The following is a 22,573-nucleotide window of genomic DNA, read 5'->3' as shown; positions in this document are numbered from 1 at the left end:
TGAAATTGAGAATAATAACAGAGTAATTTCATTCTCTCTAATTAGAAATAATGATTGATAATGGCATCAAACAATAGTATTTACGTTCAAAAGAGAAGTGAGTTTGTGGTTGAGATTCATTGGTTCCTCTTCCGCAATAGACAGATGAACGACAATTGAAATCGAACTGGAGTGGTAAGAGGAATTATTAGTCTATCCGAATCATCATTTTGGAAAGTGCAAAATGAGGAATGTCTCACTATTGGCATGTAAATCCCGTTGGGATTCAACTGGCGCGTCCTAATTGGAGAGAACGCAAACGACGATCTGCATAACAAGCGGATGGACAAGAGAGCCTAGTGAAAGGGGCAATAAGCATCGCCGCCTTGAAAAGCGACCATTAAATTATTCACCAAGTGGAGATAATTGTTTTACTAATTTCTGAGTGCTTTCCTCGCTCCGGCACCGGGCATAGCCTAATGAAACATTTGACGGCCCAGTTTTCTTTGGAAAAATTTGGGGATTTTAATAGCTCCAATAAACGAAGTACAGAATTATCAATTGCCCCAATATTCCAGAGACTTTTAAAGCGGAAGATCTAGTTCCAATTCAGTATTCCCTGGTGGAAAGCCTGGGAGTCATGAATTTGAAAATACAGGTATATGAAATACCTCATAAAATTGACTTAAATAATGCTGACTGCTTGTTGATTGGTGAAATCATCAATATAATTGTTTAAAAATCCGAAAATTCTGACGCTTCATCATTATTCTCCGGAAATTGCACGAACCTCCTCGCCGCCTCATTAAGAAGTTCCCCTGAATGGCCCCCAATAAACTTAGTCAATATCTCGTGCATCCCAGAGGTTTCCGAAATTGCAGTCCTGAGAGTGGTAGAGCAGCATCTCCATTCCACTCAACTACGCGCCCCAGAATGACATGCGTCTGCACGCGAGGTAATTATCCAGGATTTTCATTCATCCGAACTGACGAAAAGGGGGAAGTCTTGCCAAATATCGAAACTAGAACCATTAGTGATTAACCTTGAGGCATTTTTGTGTCGATTTTCAATACAAAAAAATTACCACACATTCTGAAATTTTCGATGTTATCTGATTCAAAATTACCGGACTGGAAGGGAAGTGTGCGTCAGAAAAAAAAATCGTTCAGCCTAGAATGAAAAATAATTATCGTATATTAATTGCGAGTAAATTTCGGAATAGACAAATCAGGTAATGATGGCTGCTGATCGTCTTTTATAGAAAGTTCGGGTAATTTTCATCGAAAATTAAATATATCACGCCCTAAACCATTTCTTAAAGTGCACTTTTCAGGTGCGTATGACAAAAATAATATTTCCTGTCACTGTGGGTGTCCACTCAATGATCTTTTGACGTTAAAGGCCGGTTATTAACAGTGCATTATCCCAAAAAAATCTCCATCTGGTACATTGCAACTTGCGATAAAATATCATGATAATGGCACGAAGAATGGCGGATAATCGAGGGTTTTGGCTCTCGTCTCAGTGATATTCCTCCTTCCCGGGGGAGGATACCTCATTCCTTTGGGTCACGATTCCCCGACGATGGCTCATTACCCACCCAGAGGAGAAAAATATTAACGAAAAATGAGCGAGGATGATGTTTTGTTACAAAAGATGGAAAAAGCGACGGTCGTGATGCCCCAGCATTCCCTCGGCACGATTATTATTTTAATTCGAGTTAAATATCCTTAACGATTATCCATGCTAAATCGTGACGAGTGTTAAAGCGTTGATCCATCCCAATGTACCAGACATAGCAATAATTTTCGTCCCATTAAATCTTTAGGCCCCTTGGACCCACTGCACAGCGATGATTTAACGTGCGTGAAGATGCACTTTGAGCGGTATAAACGCCCGTCGGTGATAAATTTTCGTTTCTTTTCTCGACGTCGCACTTTTCATAGTGCTTTTCTGGAATAAATGGCTACGCGTAAAAGGTCAGGATTTTTTTTGACAAGTTATTGCTTCGGCGATTGGAATTGCGAAAGAGGGACATGACACCGGCGCGAAAAAATGATGATTTCACATTGTGAAGGTGGGGATTTCAATGAAGTTGACTTCATCGAATCTAATGTTTTATTGGCTTTGCATGGCAAGGAAAGAATGATAAAATGATAGGAAATCATCAAATTCCAATTCTTTTAGTCTTTTCAGGGACAATGGATGATCGTTCATTTTTCATCGAATATTAATAGCCCCAGATAAGGGTATTTGTTTAAAATAAAAATATTGCTTCAAAACTATTCGCGAATAAATCAACTCGTTGAGGAAAAACTCATCGAAAACAATATGATCCCCTCGAGTTTAATTTTGAACAGCATTTGGCGCTAAAATTCCCTCTGAAATTGTTCCATTCTCCGCAAGAAAAACGACGCGAGAATACTGTGTTTACCCCACAGTTGCAGAGGGAAATGAGGAGACCAAAGTCTCGAGTGGAAACTCGAAGCAGTTGGAACGAGGTACTTTATTGTGGCAATATAAAAGTGGATGCTTCCCTGAAACTTCAACGCCTACCGTTGACTCCTATTCTCCAGTACCGGCCACCCGGGGCGCACTTTCGATTACAAGCGACTACCCCAGGCTTCCGGTGATGCGAAATATCCCGGCTACTGCATACTAAATCCCGTGCATCCTCTTTCCTTCTCGTTTTCAGATTAATTACTGCCAAGAATGGAATTACTAATTTTCTCTGTGGAATAGACGAATGATGAGATAGAAGATGAATGGAAATTTCACTCAAAAAAGTGATACGAAGGGCAAATCCAATTTCTTGTGTATTCGTTGCTGAAATTGAGCTTTAGATAGAGCGAGAAATTGGTTGAATGCAGCGCCAGAAAATTTTCCTAATTCAATTTCTTTAGTTTAATTTAATTTTTAATATAACTTCGTAAAAATTCCAGCATCATTATCCAGACTTTTCTCCAATATCTCCCGTACAAGTTCCACAATTATCAATTCCATTAAAAAAATTTATGCAAACATCAATCCTGTAAAGTCCAATTATTCATAACTGCATAATAACACCTTCAACTTTCAAAAAACCATGAAAAAAGTGAAATTGAAGAAAAACTGGGAATGATAATGAGTGAGCGCAAGGTAGTAAAGTGTATCCAGGTATTACCATATAATGTGGGAATACAAGAGTCGTGGCGGATGATATACACCATTGTACACACCGACTATTCCACCGCGTGGATTAAGTATGTGAGAAGATTCGGGGAGCGGAAGAGCATCCGAAGACGTAATCCCCATAATAATTACGTTCCTGTTTGTCAGACGCGCAGTGACGTTCTTTGCGTAATACTGAATTCATTACGTGGATATTATACTTTTCAATAGGACGGAGGACTTCGTCATCGAGACATTACCCACGAAACAATATTCATTTTTTTTCACAATCATTTTTTATGATAAAAACCCTTCCTCAGGCATTCGTTTTTTTCCCGTCGATATGTTGACTATTTAGACTTTAATTTTATTGAATTATTTTCAGTCAACACGGGAAACCAAAGACATTAAATTCGGACGTTTTGAGTACTTCCAGTCGGAAGCAATAGAGCAATAAGTATATAAGCCTTGTAAGACACTCGGAGATGGATATCTGTTGAACAGGAGCCCCCCTCCCCCTCCCTCCGCCTCCGAGAAGTATCGCCCAAAGGACAATTATCCCCCTCAACACAAAATGCCAACTCGCTCCCAAGTGCTCGTCCCGGAAACTTTCACGGCGATATTTGTGTGACGTAAAAAGGAGGAATAATCGCATTGATTGCGAGAGAGACAGACAAACAAGCACCTTGATGACTCCTTCCTACTTGATGGATCTCCAGTCGTGTTCTATACTAACATCCTCGGCCATGAAATAAGACCTCTGGGCGATGGGTATTTACGTTTCCGCGGGAAACGCTGGGAGAATGTAAGAGGAGGCTCATCAATTGCCATCATTTTCGGAGAATTGAGGAGATTTCAGGACTTTTACAGTTGGACAATCCCGAATATCGTCGAATAGTTCCGTATTTGACTAAAATAAAATTCTGTATTAAAAATTTTCCAGTCATTACAATGAAAATATTTTTAAAAATTTCCACATAAAATTTATTTCAAAATTTTATTTATTGATCGTATCTATTGATCTATTTAATCGACTAATTGCGGGGAGACCGAACAGGAGAGTTGAAAATTAATGTAATAATACCCCGGCAAAACTTCAGTATTCACTGAATTTGTTCAGCGAAAGAAAAATATCTATTATTAAAGGCAACATCAGATCGTGTATTGATCGGCGATAATAGCATGCATTAACCCGATAAAGTGACCCCTTCCCCACCCCCCCAGGAGCATAAAAATTATGTTCCCTGCCATGTAGATCGATCACGCGGGCCACACGAGAGTATGAAACGTCGATCAGATTGATGGCATCCGATAATCGCCGCGATTCCTCCCCAACGATCAATTATGACTGCTACCGGTCACGCCAGTAGCCCGGGCTCTTCCCATATAATTGCTTCTCCCACTAATCCCGGGGTATTGTCTATCGGAGCGTGACTCTTATTACATTTTTCCTCAAGTGATCCTACTTTTTTAATACTCGAGTCTTATTCCGGCTTTCTTTGTTAACCCCGCATTGGTTGCAAACGTTTAATTGACTACGATTGAGTGGCTTGAGAAATGCTCAAAAGCCTGTTATCGAGATGATATGTCTCAGTAGACCATACAGTTAATACAACATATTTTGATAGTGTTATTATCTATATTTCTACGTGGAAATTTTTTTTTCAATCACGCTAGGAGAAAAAGAGTATAATAATCGCCAGAAAAAAAAGTGCCAATTGCGTTTCGAAACGAAATCCCTGAACGAAATAAAATCCAATAAAAAATGTGAGGCACAACTGAAATTGTAGGAATTGTCCCGAAAAATCTACGACTTGTTCCGTAAAAATATATTTACCATGTGCCGTAATTTTGAAACAAATTATTACCCTCCGACAAAATTATTTTCTTCCACATTAATTATTAACCTATGATTAATTACAGTATTTCACTTTATGAATACGTTTAATCCCTCTACCTGGCTCTACTTGATAATTTTATAACTAAAATTTGATTAACCCCGGGTGGCGATAAATCCAACTCTTTTAATCAACTTCGGAAATATTCTTTTTTCACACCTAATATCCTGGTGTGGAGAACAGTACGGTAAATTAAACGCCGTCTAGTCGACTGCAGTGGTAACGGTGAGTATTGAGTCGGACCATCGAGGGATTCAGTGTTCAGCGCTGCGGCAGGAGAGGAGGAGCGAGAAAAATAGTCCTGGAGAGTACGAAAACTGGGTAAAGTGGCCGACACGTTAATTACTCCAACGTACGTATAATTGTTCTGCGAGGAGGGCTCTGCGGTCGATGGGGAAACTGAGGGGACTCCTGAGAGCCCATCAGAAACGTGAAAACAATTTAAGAATAAATACAAACGTTTTTTCGGAATAAATAAAGGTTTTGAAATTTGGAGCGCAAATTGAGGCCAATTACCTTAAGAAAAATAAAATATTAACGTTTACGGAATCTCCCAACGGCCTTAAAAGTCCCATCACCGTCAAAATTTTTGTGAAACACAAAATCGTCAAAAATTTTCTCAATGCCAAAACGACGGATGTCCTGATGGACGGACCTCAACAAAAAAAAAAAACGAAACCTCTGACAAAAAAAGCAAAATGATGAACACGCCCGAGGTGGGGGTGAACCTAGATTTCCGGGAATCGTCCAGTTGAAATTGTGGAAACGAGCGTCGATAAAATGATGGCAGCGATAAAGCCAGGGGTGAGTTACGCCAACAGGTATATATATGAGCCGACGTGCTGGCGTCTAGCCCGAAAGTTAGCCACATGAATTTATCGTTCAACGATATGCGAAAAACGAATAGAAATAACGCGTGTTAGCATCGCCGGAAATAATGGCCTCCGAAGGCAAATACATGGAAACAATTAGACGAATTGTTTTAATTTGTGCACCCGATGCGCATGAAAATACAGAAAAATAGAATTAAAAGGTAACGGAGACGAGTGAATTAGGGAAAAGAGAACAGTGGAAACAGAGGGAATACTAAATAACGGAAAATTACACCGAGATTTTTCAAGATAAATTTTAATTTCTAATGACGTACTCCGATTTATGGAGCGTCAAGCAGAATAGGTTATTCAAATCATTTATTCCTATTTGCATAATTTTTCCAGTGAAAAGTCATAATCCTGTACTATATTTACTCCACAGAAAATGTCTTAATTATATAAAATAAATAATTCCATGGACAGAGTCAAGAGTCCGACAGAAGTTTTTATTTGTTTGAAAGAAGAAGTAATTTTCCCTTTGCAAAAATTTGGAAAATTTATCACGATATATCTGAGATTGTTCTATTGTTCAATTCAATTATTGAAAAAAATTTATCTCCGCGCAAATAATCGCAAACGTAAAAGGAATAAAAAATACTTATAGCAATAACAAAAAGGGATTCCCCTCACTGGAGCCAAGATCGTAACATTAAATTTTTGAACCAACTTGTTAATGAGAAAGATCCTATCTTATGGCTGACTACTATTTGCGAATAATTATTATGCTAATGTCTCGTGATTATTTTGATGTTCAACTGGAGGGTAGAGGCGAACGAGTTAATATACGATAGCGAAAATTCCATTTTACTTTGGTGACAGCTGCATGGCCTCCGAAGAGAACCGAGGTCGGTATAATTGCATCGTCCATGACAGAGAGGACATCGTAGAGTTGAAAGGACACGTTAACATCAAAGTGACCCCGGGTCCAGAGAACTCCGCAAGACTACAATTCGGTTTTGCACTTTCTCCTTTTTTCGATGGTACTGCTATTACTACGGCGGGTGGAATGGGGATGAAAGTGATTTTTTAGGGATGTTCGGAATGAAACCGATTTTCACTTTGTAGGAAAGTTTGAAAGTCCTTGATTTTTTAATTCTTGAAGGGACGACTGACAGGGAATAAAACCTTTTGCTTTTCGTTCACAAAAATATTTTGAATCCTATTTACTCATTTCTAGAGGCAATTAAATTAGACGTTTACAATTCCTTCCATAATTCTACAAAGTATTAAACTGTTGAAACCAACTGCCAGTACTGATCACAGCCCTCAGTCGCGTATTTTGAAATTCTCCCGTCGAGACGGGCCATAGTCAACGCAATTTTCCCCTCTACAATTTTCCAAAGTTCAGCGATGGAAGGCACTAGACATTGTGATACTCCCAATTGCTGGCATTGGGGCTATTAAACTCAAACACAGAGTCCGAGTTTCAACATTTGAATTCCGTAAGTACTGGAGGACTTCACTCCCATCCCAGGATATTATTTCGTGAGTTTCGGGGCAATCGTTTGAACGAATGAGGGCAGAGAAATTTAATTAAATGTTTCTTTTCAGGGGTATTTATTCCGTTGGAAGCGGGGGAGTCACTCACTCCTGATAGAGAGACCGACTTTCATTAAGTCCAGGTAATACCCCTATCGATTCCATGCCTGGATAAACAGTTAATTCCGGCAAATACTGGTCACTGTGAGTAACACAGAATTAAAAACAAGGGAAAATTACCCGAATTTTTTCTAAGATGAATTGAAATATTCTATAATTTTCCCATTCATTAAACTGATTCATGGAGAAAATTTTTTGGTGAAGTGTTTGATATTTAACTCATTAAATTTCTGAAAACTTTTTTGAACATGAATTCAATTAATTAAGCCAGTTGTCCTGATGAGTGGTTTAGATTACTCTAGATAATTAATGTAGCAGTGGTGGAGAGGAATAAAAAAATAAATGGAGTAGTTGAGAATTTTTTCCATTTCAGCTGCTTCCAATCAAGAACGACAGAAAAGAGCACCGAAAATCCATTGACCAGGGGATTTTACTCTCGAAAATGAACGCGCAACAATGAGTGGGTCACAAGCGAAAGACCCATGCATTTTTACTGTTGGAGAGTAGTACCACCCATCCCCTCGTCCCCGTCGAGTTTGTACCCCGATTACGTGGAATATCTTTGTTTGCCACTGTTCACCCAACATGACAACGCGTTGGAATTGCGAGGTGAATGGATTCCTATGTGAAAATCAGTTTAGAATTGAGAAGAAAGGAGGAACTCCTGTCTCCATATTTTATCGTAAATTTAATCGGAACGAGTTATATCTAGATAATTAATCGCATTCTGTGGGAATTAAAAATTCAATATTCACTCTGTAATGACAATTAAAGTTATGGTGACATCGTGAAATGAGAAAACTTCGGTACGCAGAGAGAAATTTGGGATAAAAGTAAAAACTATTGGACTGGAAGAGTCCAATTAATTATGTATTCAACTAAAATTACTCTGTTGATAATCTAAAAGGGTTTTCAAAAAACATTTCGGAGAGAATATTCCAGGCGCAGATATTTTCCCTGCGAAATGCGATACAATCCAATGAAGAGAAAAATTTCCCCTTGTTCCACTTGGATGAATTTATATTTTAAAAAATCTAGTCATTGATTTTTCCACTAGAAAAGTCTTCGAAATTCCCCTCGTGTTCTGACAATCATCGATCGCGGGCACGTAACGCCTTAACGAAAATTAATGTCCATGCCAAGATCAACTTGGCGGAACACGAGGGACAAAAAACTCAGCAGCCCTCTCTCGACTTCTTAAATCACCCCGGGGGCTTTGGGATGCAGAGGCGTGTGTGCCACCGAATTGAACGGGTTTGTAAATCAAACTGTTGATGTAGTACATTCACGACAATTGAACGAGACAGGGCGTGAGGGAGTCGAGTGCATTGAGATATCCACATCTGAACTACCAGGGATTATTGCACTGGACATTGAATGCACTTACGGGGCATCCCCATGGACGTGTGCATCCACTAATTGAGGAGTCTGTTAACGGGTTTCAATCTCAATCTGTGTTCTAGCTAACACCATTGTTGGGATAGAATTGCCGCTGGAAAATTCCCAGATTCCTACATTTGCTGTTGCTGTACCGCAAAAAATATTTCCTCTCACGAAATACATGACCATCGGGTCGATTTTGTCATGTACCACTTCAGTGACAGCAAGTCACGACGAATTTGCATTCAATTTTTGCCTCATGAATTAAAACTGGAATTCATCTCTTATGTCAACACTTGGTCCCCCTGTTATCATGTTTGAAACTGAATTATACTGTTCCCCGTACCTTACGCCTCCCATCAATTACAGACTCCCGTCTAAACAATAATCCTAATTAAATGTCTCGCACAAAGACCAGAGTTTTAATAAAACTTGAAACTTTAATTGCCTCAGCTGTTGATTTGACGTTCAAACGTGGTCTCCTTGATTCAGCAGTGAAATGGGATTATAACTTCCCTAACAAACCAGAAAATCCCTGAATTACTCTGAATTCACCTGGAATATTTCCCTTTGTTAATTGCCCTGCAAACCCCTATTAAAATTTCCCTTGCATGTCAAACACAAGTAACGATAAATTTTTATAAAATAAATCTAAAGCTCTCCGACTGAATTTTACCATCGATTCCATTACAATTACGTGATGATCGCAGTGCGTGGGACATTTTCCCTCATCCCATTGTTTCCATACACATGCCAACCGTGTGCATGTAACATGCGATTCCCAACGCAGCGAGATTCGCCTCTCGAAAAATTTTTCACTCTCGCAAAACAAAAAAAAAACCTAACGAAAATGGGTTCCCTACGTGTTGTTTATTTATTACACAATAACCGGAGATTATTCCGTGTCATTGTATGATCCATTCGTGAGATTATTTAAACTCCCCGGAAAAATTCGTCAACCCTCCTTTTTCCAACTATACTAAGGAGATAAACTACTTAGCACTAACCATTGGCCAGTTCTTAATGAATATCTTGGAATCTAAGGAAGATAGCAAAATTTTTATTAGAACTTTTTTGTGGAGTAATTTGAATTGTACAACTAATGTTATTACAAAAATTTCACTATCTGCGTTGGATTCGGAGAAGGACAACTTGTCTTGATCAATGGAACAAAAATTGAAAAATATATTCATCGAAGGACTCCTCCATCTTTACTAATTTTCCCAGTGATCAATCTCTGAAATCGTGAATTTTCTCAGTGTAAATTTGCAAAGAGTCTATCAAAATTTTTCAACACACATCTCTGCTGTTGTTCGCGCGCTAAAAAATTCTGGAAAAATAACGCGCTTATCGAAACTCGCCGGAAAAATTATTCAACCTCCCATTTCTCCCGAACTCGTTAACGCGTTATTCACGTCCATGTGTCTACTTTACGATGCTGCGTACGACACAAAGGAGGTACAACACACCGCGTACACCTCTCGTTATGAGCGTCAAAATGAGCGTGTGGTGCGCATTCCGCTTCCGCATGAGCCTGCAATAAAAAAAAAGTAACCGCGGAAACGGGATGATAAAATTTTTAACGATTTTTTGTGCAAACTGAGAAGCCAACCGCAGGCTCGTTAATTATCTCCGAGATTAACGATTGATAATTTCCATACAGAGATGCGCCTTTCTAAAATAAAAGTACATACCGATTTAATTCACTTCAACGTTGGGTTAAATCGCCGATCGAAGACTCGTGCATTGATTCCCTCCGGCGTAACTCCTCTTTTGTGATGAAATAACGAGTGATTAGTTTCTTGTAGAACAATAAACAATTTATGAGTGGTGATGGTGCCCTTTTGTCACAGCGCACAGGGGACACGTTACGTAGGAGTCGCGGCGAGATACTGACGGGTCGCCGGTGCCGCATGGAAACCTCATGCCGCTTCGACGTGGTTTACCCTCCCTCCACTGTTCACGCTCCCACAACCCTCTCACCCTCATCTCGACGCAACTATTCTACACTCTCTATTGGACTTCCCTACCTTCCTACCTTCCCCACTGCGCACCTCACTTCCCGGCGCTCATCTCCACGCGCTGCAAATGCTCAATCACTTGGCTCTTCATTATTTTTTTCGGAGCTATGGATCCATGCATTTGGAATGCTAAACACATTTAATCAACCATTTTCATCAGAACTATAAAAAATTACTCTCAAAACTTCGGCTAAACAATTAATGAATTGCTAATCACGATTTTTCCAAAATATTTTTCCTTTGCGCTATTGGACGGATTTTTCATCGATAAGAACCGATTTCTTTTTTACTTTAAAATGTCAGTAAAACCGGTGGAACTATAAAAAGAAATTCTGAAATTTTCGATACAGTTTAAAAAAAATTTATGACATTTTCGTTTCACTGACATTTCAAGGAATTTCGTCAATTCTAACCATCAGAAGAATCAACAATTTCAAAGGATAATAACAATCCACGGGTTAATAATAGTAATAATACTCCTTCGTTTATTCAACAAAGATGAATTTTTCTAACACTCAACACAATACCTCTTCCAACCATCAATTACCACCACATTGTTTCCGACGAAAGCCGTTAATTGAATCTCTTCAGCATGCCGAATGCATAATACACCCCCGGAAATTAAAAAAAATCAACAGACAAGTGATTGAGCATTTGCGGTCCGCCGAGGAGAGATTTCCAAATGTCGTTGTCTAAAAAGAATTGCATTATTTATATTATTTGGCGATTTGAGGTATTTGCTCAGCCACACCTACAACATTTCTTTTATGTCCTAACATTTCATGTAATCACTTGAAAAATTAATATTTTTTGTTATTTTTTTCTTAATGGCATCATAATTGAAACAAAATAATATAAAATCCTTGAGCGACCAATCAAACTACTGGGAAAATGATGATTCATCAAAATGTATTGGAAATTTCTATCCAAAAATTCCTCATCTCGAAGAAGCCGAACCTAAAACCCCATCAAAGTGACATCGCCATCGCTCCATTACCCCCGGCTCCATACTAGACCGCTGCTTTCGGCATCACGTACCGCGCGGATTGACTCACTTTCATCAGGAATATTAGCAGCTCTCCACACTGCTCCAATCCCATTGCGGTTATATCCCAGGCGCTCTCCCGACTGCTGCCACCTACTCATCCCAACCGGGAATCCCCGATTCATAAGCACACGGAGGTCATCGAGCCGCGAGTGAGAGTGATCTTTAGCCAGCGGCACTTTACGGATCTCCTTTTCATGCTCCTCTGTGACTTCGGTAACACAACGTATTGCCTGGTTATTTATTTATCATCCTCATGATTTTTCTTGCTCCAACTCGGAGTCACGTTCCCCCCGACAATCACGATTCATGGCCATCGATCAGTCCCCACTTCCGAGACCACTCATATTGTTTGCATACAAAGGAACGAGAATAAAATATTCGAATGGAGATCAAACTCTTTTGGAGAGATTTGCGAGAGCTCCAGGGGACGATTCAAGTTCCTCTTTCACCACTTTATCCACAGCGAGACTAAACAAATGTGCCCTGGGTCAATTTCTCCTCGGAATAGAATATTAAAAATTGGGAAATAAATCAACAGACCCGAGGGCATTCTCTGATTATCTGGAACTTTGCTGAAATCGAAACGAAATGTTTTAAGGTATCGCATTGAGCAATCGATGTGCCCAGAGGGACAATATTTTTTTTAATATTCTTAATACTCATCAATAAATACGAAGATCGATGATGGGAGGAATGAAATATTTGGTGGCACTGAAGAAGTGATTATCGCAGCCGTGGGAGGGTCCAGTTATTAGAAATTTTCTCATCATTGAATGGAAAATGCCTTAAATGATGAATTTTACGATGGGAATAGAAATGGAGCTGGTGTTCCTCTGTCATTACTCAGTTGGAGATTTCAGACATTATGATAATGAAAAATTTAACGAGACCAGATGTGCTGAAGATTAAAACTACAATAAGTTGAAGGGGCCCAATAATTGGAGAAAGTATAGCCTGGTAAGCACATTAGGCACGAGACTAGCCATTTGAGTGAGAAAACAACTTACAATAATTTGGAATTTGAAAAAATGTCATTTAGCGCATTTGATACGCAACATTGGACATAAACTCACGGAATATCCCTACAATTACGAAATTCCCGACGCTCAGAATCCAATGTTGTCTCATCTGGGTCGTGATTAAATGTTGCAAATCATTTTGTGGAGTTAATTACACGGTGAGATGGAGGAACTTGACGGTGAAAAATATAAATGAATTAATTAGAAGATACTGATTTCTGAGTGCAGAAAAACTATTACTGAATTAGGAAAAAATGTTCACATAAGTGTGCGAAAAATTCCAGACTAATTGTTATGTATTATTATTTTTCCTTCGTTGTCTTCATTATGAGAAGATTGAAGTTCCGAACCGATAGTCGATCTGAAGCATCTCGTCTTTGTGATGCACAATCTCCAGAATAATTGAGGGGCTCGTCGATAATGAAGTGAGTCCGATAAAATCGAGAGTAATTTTGCGTATGAGGAAATAGTCATTGATCACTGCGACTGGAATCGAGGCCTCAAAGAGAATGTTTAATCACTTGGTTTCAATGGGAGACAGAGGAGAATTTCGCCCGAAGTTTGCATCCTCGGTGGATCACTCAACTGAGTAATTACGATGAGAATCAAACAACTGAGTCTATCAAAGACTGGGCCCATAAAAAATACCCGAGTTATCAGCATGAGAAGTATAACGCAAATTTATCATGAATGAAACATGAACCTGAAAGTTATGTACGCTATTATGCATCTCCATTGAAATTCCTTCGGTAACTGACGGATGATTTTTAGCAAAAATTCTCATGCATAATTTCAGAGAGACGGGACAGAACGAGATCCTCCCCATTTTTGTATGTTTTATACTCCAGAATTAAAAATGATTCAAGAAATTGTTGGCTGCTGTCTTCAAATGACTAATAGCTGACAAATTCCTGTGAAAAAAATTCGCTCAATGAACCATTGCAGTAATAGAAAAATGAATTTCTCCATCAAATAAAACCTGGATGACATTTAATTAAACATCTTTCGCAGGTCTGTAACAGCGATCTTCCTGGTACCTAATTTATGTTCCACTTTATGTCCTTGTGATGGGAGAGATTGACGCCTGAGATTGGAGGAGGGCTCGCCTACATCCGTGATTGCGTTGAGGAAAAAAAAAACAGCGGGAGTGAAATGAGAAAAATGTAACGACTCGAACGAAATCTATGGATTCCGAGAGAAGTCATTAAAATGGGAGGGGAACAATTGGAATGGTAGTTGTACAATTTTTTTATCGCTACGGGATCGCGCGGGTTATTGGAGAGGGAATTAATGGAGGCTTTTATTGAAGGGCATTCTCATATCTGAAATGTTCAAAAATTTGCGCATGTCAAAGAAAATATGGCACACCCACAGAACTGTTTTTCGGTGCTCTTCGAGCTGGGGTCGGTGGATAAAGTACCCTCAGCCTTTGATCTATTGGAGGTATCAATGGTCAAGAGAATGTTGATGAATGAGAGGTGAAGGAAGGTTGGGGGTACTTTATCCATGGACCCCAGGTCGAAGACCACCAAAGGGCACTCCGGTGTCCAGTTCATCAACATTCTCTTGATTGTTGCTAACTTTATTTAAACTTTCAATTTTCTCTGGTGGCTTTTCCAGCAAGAATGAACAAAAGATTGAATCAATAACTTGTCCAGTTTTACTCCCCCCAAAAAAACCAGTTCATTCGAGGGCAAAGCGTTTACTCTGCCGAATTACGAGGGTCCCACACCACCCAAGGAATTCAGTTTGCGAGAAAATTCCGTGTGTGGAGCCAGTTAGCGCGATAAGGCGGCGCTCTGGGGCCAATGAATTCCAAGAGTAAACAAATAAAACCGTCGCCGAGTTCATTCGAGAGGTAAACTTTTCGGTTGAAACTCGCACCGTTTACCCTGGCAACAGAAATTGTCTCCATTTACGCTTTTCAATGGTGGATAAAAAACTCACTATTCTGAATTACTCCATTGCCGTCTCTCCTTCAAATTCTGGTGAATTTCTTTCCACCAGGATTCTGGAGAAAAGGGGATTAATCAGAAGTTCTGCAGTTGCTTTAAAATTCTCAACACTGTAACTCTCTTATCAAAACCATTGACGAAAACAACGGGAAAACGACCTCCGGGTTTTCCCACCAGTACTGAAACTTTATTTACACGTTCAAACATTACGAGAAGTAAACTTTTCACTAACTGCGTTGAGTCTAGTCGTTAGTTCCGTATTGAATTGTAACGTAACTCGGAAACATGAGAGGGGAGAAGTGGATTCATTGGATTGCTGAAGAGAAAAACAATTTTACAAGAGGTTCTTTGATAAGCGCACAGAGAGATTTTCGAACCGACAATACTTGAGGACTCAGTCCTTTGTCCTTAGCTTTTGATTGTTTCTACCTGTCTGTTGTGTCCATCAAAAAAATCACTCTTTGCACAATTACTTGTGCGCTATTAAAAAAAAATCCTTCAAATTAAGCTGCGGGCGAATTTCAATTCTTAATTTGGTGAATTTGACTTTAATTTGAATTTTGTAAAACCTGGAAAGTCTTCCGGGTGATTCTAAATGTAGTAAACTCTTCTTGAAGATTGAGGAAGTGACAGCAATGGTCATTTGAGACCTCCACGGGGTGACCGAGAAATTAGAAGCATAAGACGGCAGTAGTAGAGGACGCGCTTGACACAGACACTCTCCGGTCATCTCGCCAACCGATTGCTCACAGTGTAACGGCTCCTTCGTATTCATCAAGGAGCTTTGCATAATTACAATAAAGACAAAATAAATTAAAAATTCAGAATAAAAGTGATGAGTCCATTAATGATATTTTTAAACCTCGAATTGAAAAAAAAACATGCGAGTTCATCTGAAGGTGGCTGGAAGGCTTCGATGCTCACTTTAACCGAAATGTCATACAAATAAAATAAATTATCACGGAAGGAATCCCCGGACAGTTGCAGCACCATTGGCCGAATAAAATGTGGAAAAATCAAACGAGTGAAATCTAGTAATCGATAGTAACAAATTCATCCAGATCATGGCGAAGAGGTCGAGAAGGCGCAAGTCCAAGAGACGTCGTCGAAAGAATGGCTTTATCATCTACTTCCTCCAAGTGCTGCGATGTCACCGAAACAAGCCAGTGACCAAGGTCGCCCAGATGGCCGGATGCCAATGGAGAAAAATGTCGGAGAAGGAGAAGTGTAAATACATAAGGAAATCGTGGAGAGGAAAGCGAGGTTAGCCATCATCCCCTCAAGAAGTGGCGTTTACGCTGACTAGTCTATTAACTCGCCAATCAGATCATGTCTACGGCCTTTATTAAATTACCTTCAATCAACTACAATTATGATCGTACCCTTATTTATAATCAAATTCCTTTACTAAAAAATTAGTCAATTTATTTGTTTAATTATCCATTGACATCGTCCAGAATTTTTCCTGCGTTTCATGAAAAAATTCATGAAATAGAAAGACTTCTAGTGACCTTTGTTAAATGATTTACAATCAATTGCGATTCTCTCTTATTTAAAATCAGGTCGAATTGTGGGGAAATCATGATTTTTTCACTGTGGACTCGTCCGAGGGATCACTCCTGAGACATTGATGCTATCGCAGTGGCAATTTAATGTCATTAGCGTGAATATGAATAATCATTTGGGAGATTGATCAACGGAGATCAACGCTTTCAGTGAATATTGGATGAGTTTGATTTTTTTTGCCGGTACTTGGCATTACCCTTCGATCATTATACGTGTCCCTCGTTGACGCAAAGTTCATCGCAATCTCATGGAGATATCCTCTTCATATTTTAATTTCAGGGGGTTTTAATGGAGAGTTTTATTTGTGATATTAAGGCTGGCCAATTAGACTTGTTTTATTTTCAACATTCTGAGGAGGATCTCGACGATCTGAAGAGCCTGTCAGTCGTTGGTCGGTGAAGGAACTTCAAGTCTTTGATGCAAAAGAATGACCCAAATTTGTGGCGAGGAATTAATTTTTTTAGAAATATTTCTTATTATTTATGAATATTATTAAAAATATCTTTTACCGAATTTCAAGTGACTATTCTATGACCCCTGACCTAAATCTTCACTTTACCAAATGCCTGCACGAATTGAGGACATACCCCTCTCTAATTACAACGGAAGTCCCACCCAAATTACACCAAAATTAGTGTTTCAAATACTAACAATTTCTATGAAAAATGATGTTCGTTTACCTCTTCATGTTCTCTTCTTTTTATTTATTCTCTTCTCTAATTATTCATATAAAATTACCAAAACGAATATTTCCGAATATTTGGGCCTCACGAGATGGCTATCATAATTTTCTTGTGACAAATGAAGTATAACAAGGGAAACTCCAATGCCCATTCGTGTTCACGATAAAAAGAAATTGAATTAATCAACGAACGTGTTGATTTTAATCGACATTATGAGAAAAATTTCTTCTTCGAAGCTTCAATCCTGTATTTCACGGTGTAAATTCTCACTTTACAAAATGCCCGCACGAATTAAGATACGTATCCCCCTCTAATTACAAAGGAAGTCCCACATTTTTCATTTATTGTCAAAATCGATGGTAATCTCGTCCCCTCCTTGTACCTCGAATTAAAAAAGAAAATGATCCTCCTGGTGGGGGCACGTGAATTCCCTGCGCGGGTCATGAGCATAATTAGGCAGTGATTCATTACTACCGAGCCCATGCATGATGAATGGATTTTGACGGGACAATGGAGTGTCCAAATGCAATTTCGTAACCGGCATAATTCACAAAGTTCAGCAATTAAATTGAATTGCCGAAATAATTAACGGAACTATGCAATGCATCGAAATCGGAGGATAACTCGTTTATTTCAGAAACGGCCAATTTTCTCATGAGAAATAGGTACAATTGGCCAATCACACTTCTGATTATTCCTCCTAATCTCTTCTATTCCAGGTCTTCCTTTTGTTCGTGAACGTTGGGAAATTATGAGGATAAATATTCAATGGACATTTTATTGCTTCAAAAAAATTTCAATCATTCAATTTCTCTAATTGCGTGATAGAATGCGAAAGAAATAATAAAGATAAAAAAATTCTGATGTATTCCTGCATATTGTTTAGTGCAAAGGAAATAAAAAATTTGCAATAAAAATTAATTACCTCGCATGAAACTTCTAAACACCCCCATAAAAATTACCAGAATTACGAGAAGAAAAATTTCACTGTTCACTCAACATCCTTAAAATCCAATAAACTATTTTGTCCACTCCATTTACCACGGTAGTCGTCAATAATCCTTGGAATTACCCAAGAAATGTTCAACAATTCACGGTCAATGCCTTCCAGTTATGTCCATGGAATTCATCGTCTCGTGCTCCCCAAACAAATGGCCGTACAACGGTAAACGCAAAAATTTCCGCTGAACAACGCGAATACTTAAAAAAGTGACGAGTCGTAAAGTGGATTTTTAGTTCCAGCAGTATCCTGAAGCAAAGACAAAAATGAAACAAAAACAAAACAGCTCTTGCAGAGTCTTCCACTGCACTGAATAACTCCCGTGCCTTGTGCAAATTACGAATGTCGTTTTGTCCGTTAATGGATGCTTTTTTCGGAGTGAAGCGGAGGATAAGAAAGCAAATGTTATTTCGACAAAAGCGTTTATTACAATTTAAACGCTAAGAAATCGGTGGTGGAGGTAACACGCAAGAAGAGAACGTCACGTTTGCGGTGTACAATTTAGACAAGATATTTTAATTGTTTTTTTTACTCTTTATGAGTGCACTTGAGTGGTAATTGCAGTCATGAGGAATTCAAGAATTGAGTGTAGATGACTCCGGATTCTTCAATCACTGGTCGAGATCATTATTTTAATGAAACTTCTTCCATTCGATGAAAAATAATGAATAAAGGAATAATTGAAGTAGAGAAAAATTGATAAAATTTCAATGCCAGCACCACATAAATAAATAAAGTTTTTCCGTTCCCAAACGCAAAGAAAAACCTGCGATTCCAGGAGAAAAATCAATGCTTCAATCGGACATATGTAACCACTCTCATCCCCCGTCGATATGAAGTAACACACATGACTTCCGGCGAGCACAACTCAAAACAATTCAATGGAGAAGGTCGGTGAGTGCGAGGTTATACGCCACCTCCTCCTCCTCCTCCGTAAAAAACCGCGGATAGAAAAATAAAATAAACCAGAGGTGAAAAAAAAATCTCGTTATTCTCCCGGACGACGAAAGTGCGAACGTCGTTTTCTCACCGTTTCCCCCCTCGACCAGCCGAGTCAACGTGAACAATACGCGTTGGCCACATAATACTTCAAGATTGTGATCTCCTCACCTCACACATGCACGCCAATGAGAGAAAAAAAAAATGAAGAGACGACTACTTTCATTTTTCAAAGAGGATCTCTGGATCCACTGGAGTCTCGCTTCGATTCATCCGTATCCTTTATTTATCTCTGTTTCACCATAGGTACCTCCAATACCCCCTCAATTACCCGGCTGAGGCTGATGACTTTTTGTGGAGAAATTCATCTCCTCAATTATCGATTGAGCCAATGTATTGTAGAATCAACAACAAAATTTGTGAAAAATAAATATTTTTCAGGAGTGAGCCGGGTAATGTGGACTTTCTTTCATTTTCATTGATATCCTGGCAGTTAAAACTTGAATTTCTTCCTCGAATGACAGAATGATTAATGGCGCAATAAATTTAGCATATAAAATACTGTTGAAAAATAGTCCAATAGAACTTAAAGCCTCTGTAAAACTTTGCGAAATTCAAACGATTAAAAAAAGTGTGGAAGAATCGCAATTGAATTGTCTATGAATTTTCCTAGATTTTTCTTCAGATTTCCTTCTCAAGTTATTAACGATTGAAGTCGCTTAATGGCGATAGATAGGGATCAACAATACCCGCTGTCGAGAGAAAAAAAAACGATTTCATCCATCGATTCATTAGCGAACAATCGAAGAAAAATTTGTTTACATACGACAGCAAAAAAAAATGTCTGAATTTCACACACCTCTTGTAAACATTTTTCAGACACTACGGAAATATTTGACTAAAATTAAAATTCAATCCCACACGAAGTATGAAATTGTCGCGGGATTTTTCCCAAAGAAACTACTGATTTTTACCAATATTTTGCTCTCCGAGAGCAAAGAGTATAAAGAAACGACTACTTTCGCTCTCAAAAGGGGATCTCTGGGTCCACTAGGGTCTCGCTTCGATTCATCCGTATCCTCTATTCACCTCTCTTTTTCTTTCCTTTCTGTTTTCACCAATTTGTCAATGATTCATTGCGAAAAAGAATGTGCAGGGACCTTTGAACGATGTACGCAACGGGACGAAAATTTGGCGGATAAAAAATGCTGGTTAATCATTGGGGAAGGAATGGCAGAGGTATTTCGAAACTGAGGATTCTTCATTACAAAACATTGGGAAAATTAATAGGTTGAGAATTGTGGATAATGGCAGACAGCTGGCAACCCCTCGGTGATTTAACTCGGTGTTTGTCTCTTCGGTGGAGAAAGAATGAGAATTTTTTTATTGTGGCATTGGGTGCCAATGGTTACCCAGGGGCCTCGGAATCGCGGTGGCTGCGGTACTATCCGTGCTTTCACTGACACGCCCCACCACAGACACAGGAGGCTGACTAACGTCATCTTCCTTATTTGTTGAGGAGGTAATCTGGCCTTATTGGTGTCACTCTTACTTTGATTCTCAATTTTTTGGGTTTCGAATTACACAAGGAAATAAAATTTATCCAGCTGATTATAAAACTTTCGAAGTCTATTGAAAAACAAAACAAAAAACTCGGGGCAAAATTCAATTCATGAAGGAACATGAGAGACTCCCCTGTGACCTCGTCAGGTTATTGAGAATGTCCCAGAAATTCAGAGAATTCTCTTTCGCCGGAAAAGCTTTGGTAATCGCCGGAGCGAATCGCAGGTACCCACCCCTTGAGGTACTCTGTAGTTCCTTGAGTGAAGTTGAAGTCTAGAGAAATGAGAAATCGAGTTGAGAATTCCCAGCACCTCACAATAGAGGGAGGAAAGGGGTGCTTTTCTCCCGTATAAGTGGCTTCATTTATTTCGAGTATTGTGACAATGAGAAATCATCAACTCACGATGATTCAGTTCATTAAGACGTCTCTTTGTTGAACTTGATTGAACCCTGCATTGATTGATTGCTTCGTTATTTATGAGGAAGCTATTAATGTAGACGTTTCCAATTACATCGTTTTTGATGACATTTTCACAAATTACATATTACTTCATCAATCAGCAATGACAAGAAGGTATTTTTCATGAATTACTTTGCATTAATTCAGTGAATACTCTAATGTAGTTTTGTCGAATTTCATTCAACATTCCATCTAATGTTATACGGATCCTCATCATCTACATGAATTCTTGCAATGGTGATTTCTTCGGAAATGATTATTATTTTATTTGTCGAATAATTTCGAAGAATTCCAAAGACCGATATTTTTCTGTTCGAGAAGACATTGCAGAATTAATCGTGTTCCATCCTTAACTCTAAAATTAATGTGAATTTTATATGACTGAAAAATTAATACGAAAACTCTAATTGTATTGCACATTCTAAGATAAATTCTATATCTCCCTCCTATTGAATGTAAATTTCTCACCTCGAAGGCCTATAATAAACCTCCGGAGGAATGTAAAAAATAAATAAACGGATAAACCATCGGGACCGGAAGAAAATACCGTAACAGTGAATCCTGAGTATCGGGTCGTAGGTCAACCGTGGCCCCAAACGAAAGTAAAGATCTATCGTTTCTGGGATGAGACACGATGGGGGCCACCGTGGCACCCACACATTGACAGTAAACAACGGGGTAAATTCTTGAAAAAAGTTATTCCATAAAAAAATGAATGAGAAAAATAACCATAGACTCACCTCGCGATCTCGAACCAACCGCCTCCGCGAATCGGTGTCGTATTGGTTATTTTTTTTATGACTCGTGACGATCGTAAAGCCACCCAGCGCACAAATCTTCCGAGTCACTCTCTCAAAGACGATACACAGAACGATCACGGAAGACGACAAATACACAAGGAGAAATCCTTTCCCGATAGGTGCCCATATTTTTTTTATTTCGAGCTGATTTCTATCGGTTTTTATCTTTTGTGTACACGCTTGCCCTTTCGTCTGCTCCACGTTTGGGCAGGCAGATGAGAGATAAGGAAATTTTTCATTTGTCATTTTTTCAAGGGATTTTTGGAGAAGCTGGAGAGCTCGTTGTTGAATAATTTTTTTATTAACAAACATGAGCGAGAATTCAATTAAATGCCAGCATGATTTATTCATGGGTATCGTGACGTGTGCCACATTCTTCAATGAATCCATTGGGAAAAATCCCTTTCCATGAATGTTCTATTTAATTTAAAGTTCTGCGATAGAGGGAAAAAATTGATCTTGCCGCATAAAATAAAATGTTTAGCTTCGGCTTTGAGAGAAGAAACTCTACTTCCGTTAGATCTCCGTTTTTGAATACATCATGCTTTCTCAGTGATAAAAGAAAAGTATTCACGAGTAGAAATCCTTTCCCAATGGTTACCCTTTTTCCCAACAAGATTTCTATCAGTCTGAATCCTCCG

General features: G+C 38.9%; 1 protein-coding gene across 2 annotated transcripts in view; it reads right to left on the bottom strand.

The window, feature by feature from the left end:
• LOC135170726 (mucin-2) overlaps window positions 1-10,809 on the bottom strand; it is a 32,745-nt gene extending 21,936 nt beyond the window's left edge. The window contains exon 1 of one of the 2 annotated variants that reach the window (XM_064136773.1): window positions 10,573-10,809. The gene's annotated coding sequence lies outside the window, so the exon portion shown is untranslated. The remainder of the gene's footprint in view (window positions 1-10,572) is intronic. The other variant, XM_064136783.1, reaches the window with a different exon arrangement.
• Window positions 10,810-22,573: the final 11,764 nt, after the last annotated feature.

This window comes from Diachasmimorpha longicaudata, chromosome 2 (genome assembly GCF_034640455.1).
Source record: "Diachasmimorpha longicaudata isolate KC_UGA_2023 chromosome 2, iyDiaLong2, whole genome shotgun sequence".
Taxonomy (NCBI): domain Eukaryota; kingdom Metazoa; phylum Arthropoda; class Insecta; order Hymenoptera; family Braconidae; genus Diachasmimorpha; species Diachasmimorpha longicaudata.
The sequence above is the reverse complement of the archived record's forward strand: the minus strand, read 5'-3'. Positions and strand labels throughout refer to the sequence as shown.